The sequence below is a fragment of the Pinus tabuliformis genome, chromosome 8 (genome assembly GCF_031772625.1).
Source record: "Pinus tabuliformis cultivar Carrire ecotype Pingquan chromosome 8, CPIR1, whole genome shotgun sequence".
In the NCBI taxonomy this organism is placed as follows: Eukaryota; Viridiplantae; Streptophyta; class Pinopsida; order Pinales; family Pinaceae; genus Pinus; species Pinus tabuliformis.
The window spans coordinates 438,934,515-438,941,335 of NC_142294.1; positions in this window are offsets into that span (position 1 = coordinate 438,934,515).

Below are 6,821 nucleotides of genomic sequence, written 5' to 3' on the forward strand. Positions count from 1 at the left end.
ATGAATGATTTGATTATGCGATATGCTGTTCACAATTGTTTTGTGTAACTTCTTATGCAGAACAGTTCATCTTAAATGGTTTATATTCTTATGATAGCTGAATAATCTTTATTACCAGTTATTGTATGAAATCTTTCTAGATTGCATAATGGAAAAGATACATCCCGAGTTAGTGTAGATTCTATATGTTGTTTCCACTAGATTTCAGTAGCTTAGAGTCAGTTTGCAAGTTAGATTTACAGTAGTTTTAGAATGCTTCCAGAATCAACATAATCAAACTCTACACACACTCACACATCCCATGCATCGGGAAGTTGGTCCCGTTATCCCCAGTCGGACCCGCTACTCCGAACGGGCAAGGAGCCGCCAACCAGGTTCCTGACCGGGTGGGTATCCCCCTTGTTGTCGACCCGATCTCGGGGCCCTCAACATTTCTGGCGCTAGAAGGAGGGCCTGAGCATATTGTCTGTTGGAATGTTTTTAAACTAGAAATCCTGGAAAAGGATGTCTGCTCACAGAATTCCCATCTGGAGTTGCATCCACGTTCCTGCCTCTTCCAACACTCCACCAGATGTGGTAAGGCTATTATCTCAGGTAAAATTCAACGGTGAGAATAATTCTTCTGCATTTCATCACGCCCTGCAGTTCATTCAAAGAGTTTCGAGTGCTGATATTCAAAAAATTGACGAAGGCATTTTGTGCAGGATTTTTACTCTTACATTCACAGCGGAAGCTAGAAGATGGTGCAGAAACCTCCCAGTTGGGTCAGTCCACAGCTGGGACCAATTCGTTAGAGCTTTCATCTTCGAATTTGATTGCTATGAATACGACCATGTATACGATGAAATCGATTATCTGCGGAAACAAAATGAACCCGTAAGGGATTTCAATATGCGATTTCACCTTAAATGTCTACAATATGATCTCGAGAATGAGCTCACAGATGAAGAATCTTCAGATTATGATGAGTATTTCCTAACTCCTGTACCTGATCGGACAGAATTCAGCCTAGGAGTTTTGCATGCTCTAACACCAGAAAACAAAGGCGAAAGTACTGAAAGGGAAAATACCCTGGCACCAGAAGATGACTTTGGCATAAAGTCAGACAATATCAATTCAAATCAACAAATGCTGATGCCAAGGTTAGATCCACCTACTGTTTCTCTTTCAAAAAGTATCGGCACAAAAAGGTATGATCTAAAGCCCGATACTTATAATAAATCTGATGAACGAGATTTCTTTGATGTTCTTAAATGCATTGTTCCAGATTCACATTTTTCTCTTTACCCCGATGTTTTTAGTAATGACAATTCTTCCCCTCATGATATCAAGCATATTTCAACAGAGGGTTATTCAAACGAAACATCACTGGGTTTCCAAAATAAAGAGACCACTTTAACACAGCCTACGATTCATATCAAACGAGAGCTGCCTCACCTCCCTTGTCTGAAAACACATAATGAAAAAGAGGAACCTAGGGAAAACTGTAAAGTCTTTCGTGATAGTTGCTTTGACAATTATGATAATGTTGAGTTGTCACAAGTAACTCAACTAGGGTCAGATAATAAGAAACGTCTTAGATCAGAAACTATTCCATCTAACCCTCATCTCAAAGCGAAATCTCATTTGAATAATTTTACTATCCAAGACGATGCTCCTATCTATGATTCATATCAAGAAGAAAGCTCCATCCCTGTTCGCAATCATGATTTAGTTCCTGATTCACAAAACCCGGCCAGTTCTTGTGAAAAGGAAAAAGTTACAAGTAACTCCCAGACGTGCGACACCACTATGTGTATACATACCCAATCATTCCTTTCTCACTCACGTTCATCTTGTACAAAATCAAATTTCTGTTTAAATTTTCAAATTTTTGATAGATTAGATTTCAATGATTTATATATAAACACTTTCATTTCAAACGAAATCGCTGAAAACTTAACGTCAACAAACTACGGGTTACAAACCGTCGAGATTAAGAAACCCATTTCACAATTTGGCTTGTCATCCCTCCTATTGAAAGATCACCGATCTACAAAAGAAATCCATCTCAATTTCTATGATCCAATAGGTACCCAGTTGGAAGGAACCTATCATGAGAAAATAAAACCAGGCAGAATTCCAATTGAGTTTATAGGTTCTTGTTTCCTAGCCAACAATTTTGATCCAAGGGAAATTCAATTCTTTTTAACGCTTAGAAGATTCATACGGCTAGGAATAATAATGAATCGTTGGTTACATTGGAAATATCATTTTACTTAGTTATTTCCTGTATATAATTAGAATAGGAGTAGGAGTAATTTAGCTAGGTTATTAGTTTTGCTTCCAATAATTGATAGGCAAAGTTAGTTATATTCTCTACATGACCCTAGAGAATAGTTGCCTCTCCCAAATAAAAGTTCGTTCTAGCTAAACAATATTTGACGTTTGCTAAAGAAACCGTGTCTCTGTTAAAGATTTTGAACTTCGACTCTCTTGAACGGCAAATCTTTTGGGAATTTAATCTTTATTATCGATAGATCTTTAACCCGGAAATGATGATAAGTTCAACCCTAGAAAATTTTAAAGGAAGCTATCTCAGTGAGGAATTCGTTTTAGATCAGCACAATAAAAGGTATCAATATTAGAATAAAGATTCTCTGTGAAAACAGCCATTATCAAAAGCAGCCCTATCATTGTCGTCCAGAACTTTCTTAAGGAAAGAGAATTTGACTTCCTCCCTGCTAAAGGAAAAATGCAACATTCAGGAGAATAACCTAAAAAGATGCTATATCTCAAAGAATAAGAGGTCTCATCACGAGCCGACTTATCATGATCACAGATATTATAACTTGCTGACTTTGCCAAAACTGTCTACCAAAACAGGGCAACGACTCAAGATTGTTGCGATCAAAAGACAAGGGGTCTCATCACGAGCCAGCTTGTTCAGCAAAAGTGTGAATCAAGTGAATGAATGTGTCATAATTTGGCCACCAAACCAAGACATTGTTCTTTAGAGAATATATATATATAAAAAGAAAAAAAACAAAAAGCATCAAGAAAGGGATAATTCTTCTGAAAAAGTTGTAAGAAAAACTGAGGCAGGATAAAGGATCATTCCTGGATAATAGGTAACCCTATCGAGGCTATGGATGCCTGATGGCAGCAGTGGCTCTACCTGCGACAAAGGGACATTCTTAAAAAAGGGTTGATACATAGAGAACACTTTATTTTTATGTTTTACAAGACCGAGTAATAACAGATCTAAACTCGAAAACAACCTGGGAATGCAAGTAATTGGAATAGAATAGGACTAAAACAAAACATCATTGACGCTTTGAAGTATTGTTTGTTTTTATATTTTTATAATAAAGTTTGAATTCCCTGAGAAAATTAAAGATATATATATATATATATCTGAAAACGTCAATAGAAAAAGAGCAGAGATAACTGGTTCTCCCAAGTGAATCGCCAATTGTTGTGGCCAGCAACAACCCCCCTCGTTCAAACTAGTATCGGCCACGATGCTAGAATGAATGGGGACCCTTAGTTAATTTTCGAAAAAACAAAGATTTCTTTTGAAATTACAAGCATAAGCTTAGGAAAGGTTTCTTGGATGACTTAAGCCTAAACCTGTGTTCATAAAAGCAAATCTTTAAGATTGCATCACAAAAAGATAAGAAACGCCTTCGTTTCCCCTCTAAAAGCCAATATGCACATCGCCTCGGTGTTAGTGGACAACATCGCATAGAAATACACTAACATCCATGAACAAAAGCTTACAAGTCCGTCGATCTGCGATGTTGCGATCACGCGATCGCATATCGCAGAAATGAGGCAGGGTACGTTGGCAAACATTGAATTATTGCGATCTGCGATGTTGCAATCACTAACACTTGCGATCGCGCGACATGCAAGGGTACGTTGGCGAGTCATAAAAGCACCTTAGTACGACTCCTTCGGGCATGCCACCCAAAGAAAATCCACTTACTATAACCTGACTTGGAAATTATGCGCTTTTAATGATAGTAATAAATTTGGTTGTCAGTTATTAAGTGGAATAAAGACGCGTGCCTTAATGCGGATTTGCTTCATGTAAGGTGTCGTATCTGATTTATCTCTTGCATTTAAAACTCTCCCATCACCTTTCTGATCAATCTTTCCATTTCACTCATAACCTGCAGGAGCAAAGTGCGAAGGCAAAAATCAAACAGAAACACTAAGCGAGATGGGGAAGAAGAACAATGCTCAGAGCTCAGAGACAAGAGAAAAGACCAAGGAGATGGCACCCCTCTACACAGATACTGCATGCAATAAAGACGCAGGCATCTCAACATGGGAAGGCATGTATAGGCTGTTAGAAGAAGAGAACCCTAGAATAATCAAGGTAACTGCTGCCGTCGCAGGTGCATCACGTCCTTCAGAGGCATCCCTGGAAGACCTAGCGTGCTCTTTCCTCCACAGAATAGCGGCAAGGCCGAAGATCCTACCGTATACAGACATGATCAAGTGGATTTTAGATGATGCGGAATTGCATCATAGACAGTTCAAAGTCCAGGGGCATGGGCTCGTGGGATCGTTTGCAGCTCAAGACCTGAAGCTCATGTATCATCTTCCTGAACCACAAGCGACCTACAATGCAGAGTTTGTTAGGAAGTTCGTAGCAGAGAATCCGGACCTATCAGACACCACTAAGGAATGGTCAAGAAGAGATGAACCATTGAAAAAAGATAAGAACGGTATGTATAGCACTGGTTCTCTTACCTCTCCGTATTGTTTTGCTGCAGCCATGCTCTGTAGGCTATTTGGTAAGCCCGATATCAATAAATTTTCATCTGAATGGCTACCGTTAATTGATGCCGCGACTAACTCTGAGATAGTGGATTGGGCCAAAATCCTTTCTGACACTCTATACATGGCGGTTCTCCACTACCGTTCTAAGAGATCCTTCTCCCAAAGGGTCTATCCTCCTTTTTATTTGTCTGCCTATATAATGGACTATGTCTGTCTTGTATCGAAATTCCCTACTATGGGCAGGCAATGGACTACCCAGGACACATTGCCCATTCATGTCTATCATAAAGTCTTGTGGGATTCCCAGTTTGCCCCCCATTTTTACCAGATTTGCCATGGGCTCATATTGCCCATGCATAGAATGATATATGATAAGGACCCCCCAAGGTGCTCTCCCGAGGCACAAAACGATATCATCCCCATCGCAAGATGGTTTGGGGAAGAATGGTTTACCTATATTCGAGTTTTTGGAAGCACTGCACCTCCGCATGTCCTACCCTTGTATGTCCCGGATAAACTGTTGGCCCGAGAAATCGCTTATCAGACTTGTTCTGAAGGCGGTTTAACTAAGGACCTAAAGAACAAAAAGAAGGCCATTTGGCCTCAATTCCCCGTCACATGTGGGGCCTTCTCTTTGTTCGATGTGGGACACGCTTTTGGCGAGGTGGAGAATGTGACGTGTCTCCAACTATTTAAGTTCTCACCAAGACCATTCGACCCAAATAAAGTGGCCCAGGAATTTACAACCAATGTCAAGATAAGTGTGTTCTCTCGGAAGAAAGATCCGTTTGATGATATCTTTCAGAGAAAGAACTCGCTCAAAGAAGTTTTGCAAGAAGCTGAGTCGAGGTTGTCCCCAGACGACCTCTGGAAATTCACGTTGTATAGAGAAAGAAGGCTGGCTAACATTCCACTGCAAAGACTGCGAGTAGCTACCAGAGAACCGACTCCGATCATCAGCCTCAGTGAACACTCCAGCGCTTCTAGATCTAATTCCAGTGCTGTAAAATAAATATCCGAAAATCCTGAAGAGTCTGTGCACAAAGAAGAAAAGAATGAAGAAACAATCAAAGACACGGCTCAGTCAAGTACGATGGCTCAGCAACAAGTTATCGCCTCGCCACCAAGAGAAGTTCCCCCTCCCGTCGCCGAAACACCTCTTGTCACTGAAGAATTGGATAAAGAATGGGAGACCTTCAATGAACTCATAAATCTTGAAGGTCAAGTCCCGAAGACACCTGTGAGCAATACACAGGTGGTGCAAGAAGTCGTCTCGACCATGGTCAGTAGTGCCGCAGAAATGGAGCATCTTCCTATCGCTCCATCCTCAGAACTTCTACTAAGCATAGAAGAAATTCCTCCACTGGACGTATTCTACAGTCCACAGCACAGGGCAGTTGTAAGAAGACAAAGAAAGAAGAGGAAGCTTGAAGATGCACTGTCTCAAGATGCTGAACACCTAGATGTCTTGTGGAAAGACCCGAATAACAATCCAACCGAGAATCTCATGAAATTGTCTCAGATTGCAGGAGCATATGCTTCTGCAACTATCGACAAGGCCTCTGAAGTTCAACAACTTCTAAAAGAACATGAAAGTCAAATACAACTGCTACAACAACAGTTGCGACAAGCTAATGAGAACGCTGAAGCTTCCAAGCAGCTCGAAAAGCTACAGGAAGACTTTCGCCAGATGCAAGTGAACCATCAAAGAAGTATTGAAGAAAAGGAAAAGCAGCTGCAGACGGCGCAAGAAATGCATAAAGATGAACCTAAGCTGACAGAGTTTATTTCAGAGTCCATCGGCTTGAACGACCAACTGTCACAACAACAGGAAGATATGGTGCGCAAAATATCACAGTGGAGGCATTTTTGTGAACTAAGCGACAAGATCACCAACCAGGTGGTGGAATTGCGGAACGACTATGACCAGACCAACAAAAGAGTAACAGAATATCTGGCTTGGCAAAATGACAAGGAAGGGAAAAGAGCAGGGGCACCCAAGATTAATGAAAATCATAAGGAACTGCTCTTTAATAAGTGGGACGAAC